Genomic DNA, 12,338 nt, shown 5'->3' on the forward strand with positions numbered 1-12,338 from the left:
GCCCATCCATATAACTTGAGATTTTACTTAAAGATGAAAATCAAATACAGACAATGAAACAAATGAATAACAAATAAAAAGCAGAATCAGATCTATAACTACAGAAAATAAACTGGTGGTTCCCAGAGGAGAGAGGGTGGGGGATGGGCAAAGTGGGTGTAGGGAAGTGAGAGATACAGGCTTCCAGTTCTGGAATGAATGAGTCACAGGAATAAAAGGCACACATAGGAAATACAGTCAGTGGAATTATAATAGCATTGCAGAGTGACAGATGGTAGCCACACTTGTGGTGGGCACGGAATAAGGTATAGAGATATTGAATCATCATGTTATACACCCAAAACTAATGTAACATTGTGTGTCAGCCATACTTAAATTAAAAAAATTTTAAATCAAATACAGGAATTTGCTGAGATATGCATAATTGAAATCTTAGGTCAAACTATTCTGCATCTTGATAAAAAATAGAGCAATGATTTTTAATTTGTTTTGGGTTATGCAGCTATTCTCAATTTTGTAAAATGTAAATCTTTTGTCTATGAATTCTTTTTTTATATTTTGAACAAATTATAAGTTCTTAGCGCTTTTAACATTTTGTTTAGTATTTGCTTTTCACCTTTTCTCAGCTTAGTAGTGTTTCCAGATAGATATCTGCACAGAAAAATGGGGAAAATCTGAAGGAGGGAGACCCAAAACCACTTTTCAAATCACTTAAGACAGATGCTGAAGAGGTAGCTTAATAAAAGATAAAGAATTTGCTAACCTGGGTTTCCACTTATTCAATAAAGTTAACAGAAAATGAACTTGGGTAGCTGGGAATATTTAATTGCTGCAGGCAGAGTTCTAAATGCTTTTCTTAAAAAACACGTGATTTGGAAACTGAGTTTTTTTTTTTTTAACTTTCCCTTTTAGATACACAAGCAGATGATTTTAACAAAAGAAAAAAACTGTTTACAGTGCAGTGTTGCTTAGGAACAAATATTCACCATCTTCTCTTATGAATCCCAGTCCAGTCCATCTCTCATCCTAGCTTTGCTTACTGTGCATCTTTGTACCTCACAGTGCCACTTCTTTGCTTTCTTTTTATGTGCGCCTCCTATGCTCTACGGGCTTTACATATGCTCATTAAGCCAATGATGGGAAACAAAATGTTAAATCGTTTCCCACCAAGTAGTGACAGAGGTTGGGATACACAATCCAGTATGTAGATTTGAATCTCAAGTTACCACTTTTTATCCTTGTGCAAGTTATGCAATATGTATCTGAGCCTCAGTTTTGCCAAGAGTGTGTAGTTAGCAATGTTGCTAGCTTGAGTCTAATCCATTCTCACTAGGAGTCAAAATGATTAGGACATGTCTGGAAGGGTCCAGTAATTGAAAGGGATCCCCCAGACGGAACTCTGGATGGTAGCTTAGCAGATAGCAAAGAAAGTACATTTTCTTCTCTTCCTTATTTACGTGCTCATTTTATCTGGAAAAGTGCTAGTTAAGCCAATCAAATGTCGGGCAGAAAGATAGGCACATTATATGGGCTGGAGAAATTTAATGATCCAGCATATTTTTTTTTTCAGGTAGCTATAGAAAACACTGGCTACTTAACCAACATCCAATCTTTCCCAATGGTATCCCATTAAAAAAAAAAGATTTTATTTATTTATTATTTATTTGACAAAGAGCAAGCGAATGAGAGAGAGTGAGCAAAAGCAGGTGAAGTGGCAGGCAAAGGGAGAGGGAGAAGCAAACCTCCCCCCAGCAGGGAGCCCAACTTGGGGCTCAATCCCAGGACTTTGGGATCATGACCTAAACCAAAGGCAGATGCCTAGTTGACTAAGCCACCCAGGCACCCCAATGGTATCCTATTTTATTCCAGTTTTCATGTTTATCTATGACTCCATCCCCTGGGTGTGAATGCTGCTTGGTCTAATACAGTCTTTACAACATCACATTCCTTGCCACTGACTGCTTTGAGTATGAACAAGAGAGATAATTCAGGCCAATGTGTCATGGAGAGCTGATATCTACTGGGAGCTTTTTCTCATAATAATAATAAGATAAGGAATGGACCAAAAACTGTAATGGTGATAGAACAGACAGATGCAAAGAACTTAGGTCCATGAGGGATTACTATATTGCCGAATTAACTCATCTTATGGGATAATAAGTGTTCATCACTGTTTAAGCCACTCAGTTTAGAGTTTTTAGTTGTGTGCTGCTGAAAGTACCCTAGCTGGCACAGTGGGCTTCTGTGTAGTCACCTCCTGTAGCCCTCCTAGAGGAATGGAGCATGGGTATAAGTTCCTAAGTAATCTCTGCTCCTGGACAGTAGTTGCTGAGGTGTCAAGGAAGTTGGTGATGTTAAACTTAGAGTAAGTGATCCAGGTGTGACCACTCCAGATGTCTACTATGAGTTTCTTTAGATTAAATTGGAATATAATTCATATGAGAGGACAAACCACCACACTGTCACCATGGGGGCAGTTGCAGTTTGAGATATTTTATCTCCTCGTAGGATTTGGAATCAGATATTCTTGGTGTGAGTCGTGACTCCATCATTTCTTTAGGCAAGTGACTTAAGTTTTCTCATCAGTAAAATAACAATAAAAATAATATCACATAGGATGGCTTTGTAGATTGAGACAAAGCATACAAAAGTAATAGCATAGTGCCCAGTATATAAAAATGCCCAATATTTGTTAGTGATCATCATCACCATCATCTTAAGGTTGAAATTAAACTGGTACCCACAGAGTCAATACTGGTTAACAACTTCTTGAAATATAGCCAAATAATGCTTCTATTTCTATAGATAATGGTTCATCTCTTGCAAAAAATAATAACATAGTAACAATGGCTATACTTTTTTAAAAGCTCACTAAATACTGGATAATGTCTAAGCATTGTATGTGCATCATCTCATTGAAACTTTATTACAACTCCATGAGCTAATTATCATTATTATTATTATGTATATTTGAAAGAAGAAGAAACTGAGACACTGAGGTGAAGAAATAGTCCCAAATTCTTATGGCCAGTAAGTGGCAGAGCCAGCTTTGAGCCCAGGCAGTCAGTCAGGCAGGCAACAGGAGGCATACTCAAAAGACACTACGCTTATTGCTATGTACCTATCCCTGTAAAATAAACACATTGTCACCTTTTAAAAAAAAAAAAAAGACACTATGCTTGCTCCGTCACAAGACCCTTACTGAGTGCTTACTAGAAGCCACTGGTCTACAAGTGTAAACCCTATTAATCACAACAATCACTGTGACATAGGTAATAGGACCCATGAAAGGTCCGAATGAGACTTAACCCTACTTTCCAGCTAACAAGTTAGCCTGTCAGCATTTGTTGGATGCTGGTAGATTTTTGGCTTAAAGACAAAGAACAATGTTCCTCACAGCAACAGAAGTGGCCAGAATATCCACGCTTTTGTGACAATTCCCTCAGAGTGGTACAAAGAGGGCCAGATGGCACCTCAACCCACAGTGGGTTGAGTTTCAGGAGATAAACTCTGAGCTTGGGGGACCTGAATCTTATATAACAGGCAGTAAACATGCCTACGCTTCACTCTGGAGGGAGACATGACCCACATCTTCCAGAGCGATATAAACATCCTTGAAAAGAGAATCCAAAACAAAAGGCAGTCAGTGCCTTGCTCACTAGATGTGCAGAAACTCAGTCTCACAGAGAATGACCTCACCAACAGGTACTATTATTTGCCTTATTTTACAAATGAAGAGATTAAGGCCCAAGATTAGGTAACTTGCTCAAGGTCATGTGGCCAGGTTGAAACTTCCACTCTGCCTTTTCTTTGCTCTGTGACCTTGCTTAATCTAAATAACCTGCCTATCCTACCTCCTTACTATCTTCACCAGTCTCTTCCTCCGCTTTCCTCTTCCACTCTATCTCCACAGCAACCCGTGTGACTTCTCACCTGGATCATTCATTGTACCTGCTTCTAACTCCTTAATTTTGCGATTATTCAATTTTGCCTACAGATTTCAGCCAGGCTTTCCACTCTAAAATGCAAATGTGATCATATGATTCCCCATCCTTAAAATCTTTCAATGACTCTCCCCCATGGAGAGTGCTTACATCACATGTGATCCTCAGGGACTTGGCTACCGTTTTAATGGTCCTTCCTGCTAGAACTAATGCAGTTCATACCCTCTCAAACTTCCATACACTTGCACTTGTGCTTCCCTCTGCTGGGAAGCCCTTTTCCCCCACCGCATCTGGAAACTGTGATCATAGTTTTTAGACTCTCACCTGTTGCATCTCCTCAGTGAAGCTTTGTTGGACCAGGCTCTCTCATCTGCCCTGATGCGTCCTCTCTTTTCCTTTTCTCTCCTTCTCCTGCCTCTCATCTCCTCATCTCTTTTGCTCCTTTCTCCATCTTATCACATCAGATCCTATAGCTTTGGCCACCACCTACATCCTGCCAATAACAAAGACCACATAATCATCAGAACCACGTTTGCATTTTACTGTGGCTTCTAGAGTCACTGTCCTCCACTATTGAGGTCTGGCTTGGCCTTTCTCAAAACTGAGTGATGGTTTGATCCCTTCAGAAAATGCAGGGATAAGTGGTTGTCTGGGGGTAGGACTAGAAGAAGGGATTGACTGGGATGGGTTTACAGGAAACTTTTGGGTTGAGGCACATGGTTGATATATTGATTATGGCAATCATGGTGCTGGGAACAGTTCAGGTCAATGAAATATTAGCTGAACTTTTGGGTGGAACTTCTGAGGCAATCTCCTTAAAAAAGAGGGGAGACTGAGCTGGCATATGTCTCTCTGCCTCTTATCTTCTCTACTTCTGCCTGGAGCTTAGAAGCAATAGTAAAGAAGATATAGCAGCCGTCTCATCTCTATGAGGCAACAAGCAGATGGGAAGGATGACAGAACAGAAAACAGGAGAAGTCTGTGCCCCTAATGGCTTCGAGGAGCCTTTTCAGCATCCCTGCCTGACCTCCCTCCAGATACCTTATTTGTGCTTCAATCATCTAAGCCATTGTTTTTCAGATTGCAGTCACTTATAGCCAGTTCCTAACTGACATATCTTTGAAACTGTGTGTCTATGCTGGTAAAATCCAGAGGATCAATGAATAATACATTCAACCAATATAGGTCAACCAATTGATTCAAGATTTTGACTCAGCAGTGAAAGCCATTTGCTTGCCACACTCCTTCCGTAGCAGAATTTTACTCCCCAAACATGCAAGTATTTAAGTTTTCTTTTTCCTCTGTTGATGTGTCTGTGTCATTCTTGGTCTTAGGCTTGCTGCTCAGATGGAAATCAGGCCCTCCCCAGTTCTACAGGGTAGAACAGGTTCTAATGTAATCAGCTCAGGCCAGCCCTGGAGAATTACTTTGTTCTTTGTTTTTATATAAAAATCTGCCAACCGGAACCAAAATAAATCAATAGTGGCTAAACATGGAGGTTCCTCTTTTCAAATTTCTTTGGACCCCTCAAGAAATCTGAAAACAGGAATTAAAGAGATTGCATTAGGAATCCTCATGGAGGCTGAGAGGAGATCGGGCCTGCCTTTGGCGTAAAAGCAGAGAAAAAGCCTGTGTTCTTCATTAAGTCCAGCTCTGCCTGCTTCACCAAATTTACCTCAAGGCCCTGGCTCAGTCCCAGGCATGGCAGGATGGAAGTCTCGGGTCCAGCCAGGTTTGGTGCAGTCCACTTTTGTTACTGGCCAAAAGACCCACAACTTGCACACACTCTCTAGAGCTGAATTTGGTCCTAATCATCTTAATGAAGCCATTGGTGGCAACCCTGGTTTGCAATGATTCCTCTTTCTCTGGGTGGTTTTATGTTGGACCCTCCCCACACTTTGGGGTGAATCTACAGAGCCATGGTGATTTCTCTTGTTATGAGCATGCTTTATGTCATTTATCAAAGCATAAGCCCTTATAGGATACTTGTCTGTTGTATACTTTCTGGTCTTACAGTGCCTTGGACCACGTATGACCAAGTCACTGGGTCTGGACAGTTCCTGCAATTGTCCAAACTATGAATTTTGGACTCATGAAAGCATGGGGTTAATTCTCAGCTTTGCAACATCTGAGATCTACAACTTTGATCAGATTCCTAAGCCCCTTCAGTTGCCTCAGTGGCAGGTAAAAGGTTTGTCACAGAATCAGGCTCCGAGGGATCCCTGGGTGGCGCAGCAGTTTGGCGCCTGCCTTTGGCCCAGGGCGCGATCCTGGAGACCTGGGATCGAATCCCATGTCGGGCTCCCTGCATGGAGCCTGCTTCTCCCTCTGCCTCTCTCTCTCTCTCTCTCTCTGTGACTATCATAAATAAATAAAAATTAAAAAAAAAAAGACTTAGAATCAGGCTCCGAGCAGTTGTTGACTACAGTAGTTTTTGCTATGATAGATTCAGCTATTTCGTTTTCTTTTCATTCTTTTTTATCTCCTTCAATTTTTGGACAAAATTCTGGTGGTTGGTGTGAAAATAATGCAGAGATACTAATGTGAGGATGGTACGTAACCAACATAGGCAGGCATGTTCTGGTTGTCACAGACCACATAACCATGCAACTCTACTACATTTGAAAATGAGACACAGTCACACCATAAATGTTCCTTTAGCATATATGCCTAGCCCTTACGAAGCTGTTTGTTTCTCTCTAGATCCTGTATACACAGTTGGACTCTGCAGATACCAGGTGGACAAAGTTGATTCCTTTGTAGCTTCTTGAGCAAAACAGCCGCATCATGGCAAATTGAGATGACCAGATTGTCCCCAGTGCATGTATATCTAAAAGCAACTAAACAGAGAGTGAAACAGAGATGAAGAGGTCCTACAGATCTTTGCTATGCTACGTGGGATCAGCAGAACTGGCATGACCTGGGAGCCTATAAGCAGTGTGGAATCTCAGGCTGCACTTCAGATTTACAGGATTAGAATCTGCATTCTAACAATACTGCAGGGGACTGATATGCACTTTGGGGTTCAAAAAGTGGCTGCTATAGAGAACCTTTGGTAAGAACAACAGGAATAAGGTGTCTAAGAAACCATTTGGTCTCTCCCCATAAGTCTTAACTGATGTCATGCGCTGCTGGGTAACACTTCCCATCACACTCAGAAGAGGGGGCTCCTTTATTTGTTGACTTATGCTTCATGGGAATTCTTAATAGAAGTGGAATCAATCATTGTTCACATATTACTGCTCCTCAATATCTTAGGCCACCAGGCTTGCTTTAGGTAATAGAGTCTAAAGGGATGAGATTATGACCATGTTAGATCCATTAACATTTATATCTCCCACTGGCAGTAGAAGTAGATAGGATTGCAATTCATTTACTCCTCAATGATTTCACTGAGGATCCAGGCACTGGGTGAGGCCCTGAAGATAAAAAGAGGAATGGAAGGTGGCCCTTGCCATACTTGATGAGGAAGGCAGGTTTAAGAAACAGATCATTACAATCCAACACATGGACAAAATGTGACTTTGAACTTTGTAGTGAAATTGCTGATGGAGGTCATTATTCTCTTTCCTGCTTTGTAGAAAGGAAGACCCGAGGAAGAGGCGATTGGAATAAAGGGACTCCCATGGAATACCTTTGTGAATCTGACTCACAAGACCCCTTCTTCTGTGTACAGCTTTATTTTTTCCTCAGGCACTGGCACAACTGCTTCCTACACCCTTATTAACCCTTAACACCAAGGATTGAAAGTAATGTCTTGAAATGTATTCTCCCCAGAACTGAGATCTATGCTTTGAGTTTATTCTTCCTGCAGTTTCTCCACTTAGGTTTTTTTAAATATTTCACAGCATCTCTACTACAATTAGACCTGAAAACAAAGAAATAAACCCTATTGGTGATTTCTGCCAATATCTGGCAATACCGTGGAAGAGATGTTTTGATTAGGCAATTTTCATTACTAAAAACACTATAGCACAATAAATTAATTCAATGTTGTGCACTTATCTATTAGACACATTACTATAGGAGTATAAAAATGTTAATTATTCATTATCATTGCTCTGATTATTTGTTGTGGCTGATAATTACATTGAATATATTTTATATCAGTAATAACCTTCTGTCTACATTTACAACATGTCGTATCTTGGGGGCTTGTCAAGTTTTTTCCCCAAGCCTTTCCTTTATTAAGACACAGACCTCAGGAGTACATAACCTTTATGTTGAAGGCTGATTTTCTTCTTTCATATAAAGAGCAAATATTATAGATTAATTAATCCAGGATGATTATAATTTAATCACTCTTCCTCTGGCTTCACAAGGGATTCGGCTTTTATTCAGTTGCTCATTCATATTGTTATGAAGAATAAATGCAGTCATAAAATATTTGTGTGCTATGAATTCACAGAACAACTAACTGAGAAGCTGGAGAGGGGGGATGCATACCAGCCAGGCACCCGCTTGAGTCCCATATCATGTGGCCTCAGCCTGGCATACATGCTCAGGACCCCACAGGTGAATAGTCTTAACCAGGATAGGAGAGGGTGGCCTCTAACCCAACTGAATTTGGAGTAGTTCAACCACAAACAAAAGATTTCAGACCCACAGAATTCACCGAGCAGCTATTACACATCAGCTCTGTGTTAAACACTGAGCATAAATTCCCTACTCATTGCTTGATCTTGGAATCGTGTTTGTGCCTTGGTTTCCCCATCTGTAAAATGGGATAATAACAGGAACTTCTTCATTGTGTCATGAGGATTAAGTGGATTAAGCATTGAAGTGTCTTGAATGTGACTGGCACTGGCAAAACAATAAAAGTGGGCTGTTATTTTGTTTGTTTTAATTTTCATTCAGATGTTTCCCTTGTCAAGATGGTAGCAGATGTATAAGAAGTAAGTAGCAGAGCTTATTGTTCAGATGCGGGGGCAGAGATACAAATGCAGGATGTGATCTGTTTGCCCGGGGTGTGGTGTGTGAGGAAAGGCTTCCAAGAAGAGATCTGTGGAGCTGACTCACTAAATAAATACGCTGCTGTGTTGTGTAGGTCCTGTGGGGTGGTGGTGGGTATCAGAGGGGTGCCCTTCTGAAAAGAGGGAGAGCTGAGATGCTTGTCGGCCAAGGTGGGGATGGAAGGCACCAGCTAGATCAGAAGGACCCAGTCCCGTGGAGACAAGCACAGTGGACTGACAGCTTGGGCTTCACCCGAAGGCATCAAGGCACCACAAAAGGATTTTCAGCCACAGAGTCACAAATGAGATCAACATTGCAGGACTGGCCCAGCAGCCACCTGGAATGTGGAAGAGATGGTGGCTGAGAGTCTGTGGAGAAAGAGTCAGTGGCAGGATCCAGGCAGGGGCTGTGAGGTCTGCGCTGTGGAGATGTGGGCTCATAGTACAGAAATTGTTCATAGGCCCAACTTACCCCACAACTGGTCAAAGGACACATTCTGAGAGGAAGCAAAGCTTTTGAGTTTGGTTTTATTTATTTATTTATTTTAACATTTTATTTAAATTCCATTTGCCAGCATATAGTACAACACTCAGTGCTCATTCCATCAAGTGGCTTCTGTAGTTTGATTTTAAGTAACAGTTATGTTATTGGTGGGGTGAAGGTGGAGGACAGGAGGGAAGGAGGGAAGGGTTATAAGCAAGAGGTGCAAGGTGAAGGTAACAAGAAACATTTATTACATGCCTACTGCATGCCAAGCACTGCGCAAAATGCTCTCCTATTACTTCATTAAGACCTCACAGAAGTTTAGTGAGGAAAAGGCCATTACGATCCCATTTTACAGATCAGGAAATGGAGGCTCCGATTGTAACCATTCAGGGCCACAGAGAAAGAAAGTGGTAGTTTCAAATTCTGGAACATTCCTCCTTTGATTTGAATTGTCAGTAAAATGAGCAAATGATTCCTGTGACTGCAGGATTTCACTCCATGGCTTAAATGGTAGCACTCTGAGCCCTCCCACCGGATAGCTGCCTGTGTGAGCATGATGGGGAGCTCATCAGAAAACCTACTGGGCTTATGAGCAGCCATGGTTTTGTGTCCTGTCGAGTTGAGGTTTTAACTGCCATGGGAAGTGGCTCCTCCTGTGAGGTGTTTGTTCTGCCAGAACCAGGAGAAAGCCGGGCCTCAGGTGTCTGCTCTTAACACCAAGGATTGAAAGTAATGTCTTGAAATGTATTCTCCCCAGAACTGAGATCTATGCTTTGAGTTTATTCAAAGGTGACCACAGGGCAGCAGCTTCCCAGCCAGAGGGTGGGGAGGATCAATGATGGCAACTGAGTCTGGGGGTGGGGGGGAAGCAGACCTTGGGGAGGGTGCCAGTCAGGGTGGGGCTCTCCGAATTAGGATGAGCAAGATCTCTGGGGAGACCTGTGGGTGGGGCAGGAAATATTCCAGCTGAGGAAACACTTGGGACACCCAGGCTTGGAGCCTGAGATGAAACATGGAAGAAAGAAATTCACGAGCTCCTCTCTCTGGGCCTCAGTTTTCTTGTGTGTTCAGTGGGACAACTCTTTGCAGAACTGAGACGGGGACTGGTGGTAATGTCAACGAAGCAGCACAGTGACAGGGCAGGAAGCCCACTGATGTTAGCTCCTGGCCTGGGGTGGGGGGGCAGACCACCCAGAGACAACCAGATCTGTGGAGGGTGGGGGTAAAAATTTGTGTGGCAGAGCTCCCACGCAGCAGCAGGGAGAGGCTGTGACCCTGGGCTCCCAACATGTGGGTTGGCCTCCAGTGGGATTTTGAATAGGTTTGGGTGGGGGCACTTTTGAAAGACAGACTGTAAGATATTAATTAGCCCAAAGAGTGCCCTTAATCATCAGTCCTCAACCCTGGCTGCGTTTTAGAATTGCCCAAGGAGCTTCCAAACATACTCCTGTCCAGGCCGCACCCCTGGAGGATCAGGTTCATTTGATCTCCAGTGGGCCCAGGCATGGGTCTATTCTTAAATCTCCTCAGGATATTCTAATATGTCGCCAGAGTTTTAACCACCAATTTAGACAGAGAGTGAAGGCCAGCTGTTTGGGCACCACCAGGCATTAGCCTGAGCTCCAGGGCAGGTTCCCCAAGCTCGGGCACGTTAATGGGGCAGCTTTGTGGGAAGCTTCTGGAGCCAGGGAGGCACCACAAAGCAGGCTCCCGGGACCTTGGGTCAGCCACTCTCTGCCTCTGCTGGGGAAGGGTACAATGTGGACAGTGTCACAAAGCATGGGAACACTTTTCTCAGCATCTCTCCATTATCTGGCCAACCAGACAGGGAATGAAGGAGAACCTATGGCTGCTCCTCCAGCCCCGCTTTGCACACCTGTGTGGTGGGATGCGGCGCTGCCCTTGAGCAGAAGAGATGAGTGCAGAACAGAGGACTGGAGCTGGGCTGGTGACCCACGCTCCCCATAGTGCAGGGCAGGTCTTGACTGGCTTGGCATGGTGTGAGCCCATGCAGGCGACTCTTCATTCTGCAGGAGAGGATTTTCCTGTTTATGGATTACATGTGGCTGGTTTGTAATTCCAGCCTGGTTTTTTTCCACTGCTCCACACCCTCCTGTGTCTCCCTCCTGGTGGCCTGGATGGCACACGGGATCCCACAACTGTTATCTGAGCAGACTGGGATGTCAAGCTGGTTCTCAGTGTTCAGCCTGGCACCGAACACACTACAGGCACTAAATAAATGTTGACTGATGGTTGTGGCCACCAGATCATGATGTGCATCTCAGAGCACAGAAGAATTATTTTTGGATTTTCTTTTGTCCTCCATTGTGCTGATGAGCAACAGTTGACTGTGATACATTCTAGACTGACTAATCGCCTTTTCTACAAATGCCTTCCAAGTCTGGAAACAGCAGAAATTTTCTCTTTGTTGCCAAAGTGTTATCTTTCTATAACCTCTTGTTAGTTCAGCTGTATTTTTTTTAAGATTTTATTTATTTATTTGAATAAAAGCCAAAGACTGAGCATGAGCAGAGGGAGAGGGGCAGAGGGAGAGGGAGAAGCAGACTCCCTATGGAGCAAGGAACCCCATGCAGGGCTTGATCCCAGAATCCTGGGATCATGATCTGAGCCGAAGGCAAACGTTTAACCAACTGAGCCACCCAGGCACCCCAATTCAGCTGTATTTTAGACCAAATATGTCATATAGCAGTTTCTACCATGGTCCAACCTGAACTTTGTTTTTGACATTTCACCACGAGGCACTACATTTAATAACTATTATGTCTCTATTCAGATGTGTTTTGAAAAGCTAAGAGAGACAAGTCTTTATAAGAGAGCAATTGTCTAAATCAAAGTCAAAAATAATTTCAGATGCCATCATAGGTAAATGCGGGATTTAAAAAAGTGAGGATGGGACGCCTGGGTGGCTCAGCAGTTGAGCATCTACCTTCTGCT

At 42.9% G+C, this 12,338-nt stretch overlaps 1 long non-coding RNA gene across 1 annotated transcript; it reads left to right on the forward strand.

The window, feature by feature from the left end:
* Nucleotides 1-215: 215 nt before the first annotated feature.
* Nucleotides 216-8,310, forward strand: LOC144291957 (uncharacterized). Its single transcript, XR_013359494.1, has 3 exons — nucleotides 216-305; nucleotides 6,648-6,999; nucleotides 7,526-8,310. It is a non-coding gene; the product is annotated as an uncharacterized LOC144291957 (long non-coding RNA).
* Nucleotides 8,311-12,338: the final 4,028 nt, after the last annotated feature.

The sequence above is a fragment of the Canis aureus genome, chromosome 20, assembly GCF_053574225.1.
Source record: "Canis aureus isolate CA01 chromosome 20, VMU_Caureus_v.1.0, whole genome shotgun sequence".
In the NCBI taxonomy this organism is placed as follows: Eukaryota; Metazoa; Chordata; class Mammalia; order Carnivora; family Canidae; genus Canis; species Canis aureus.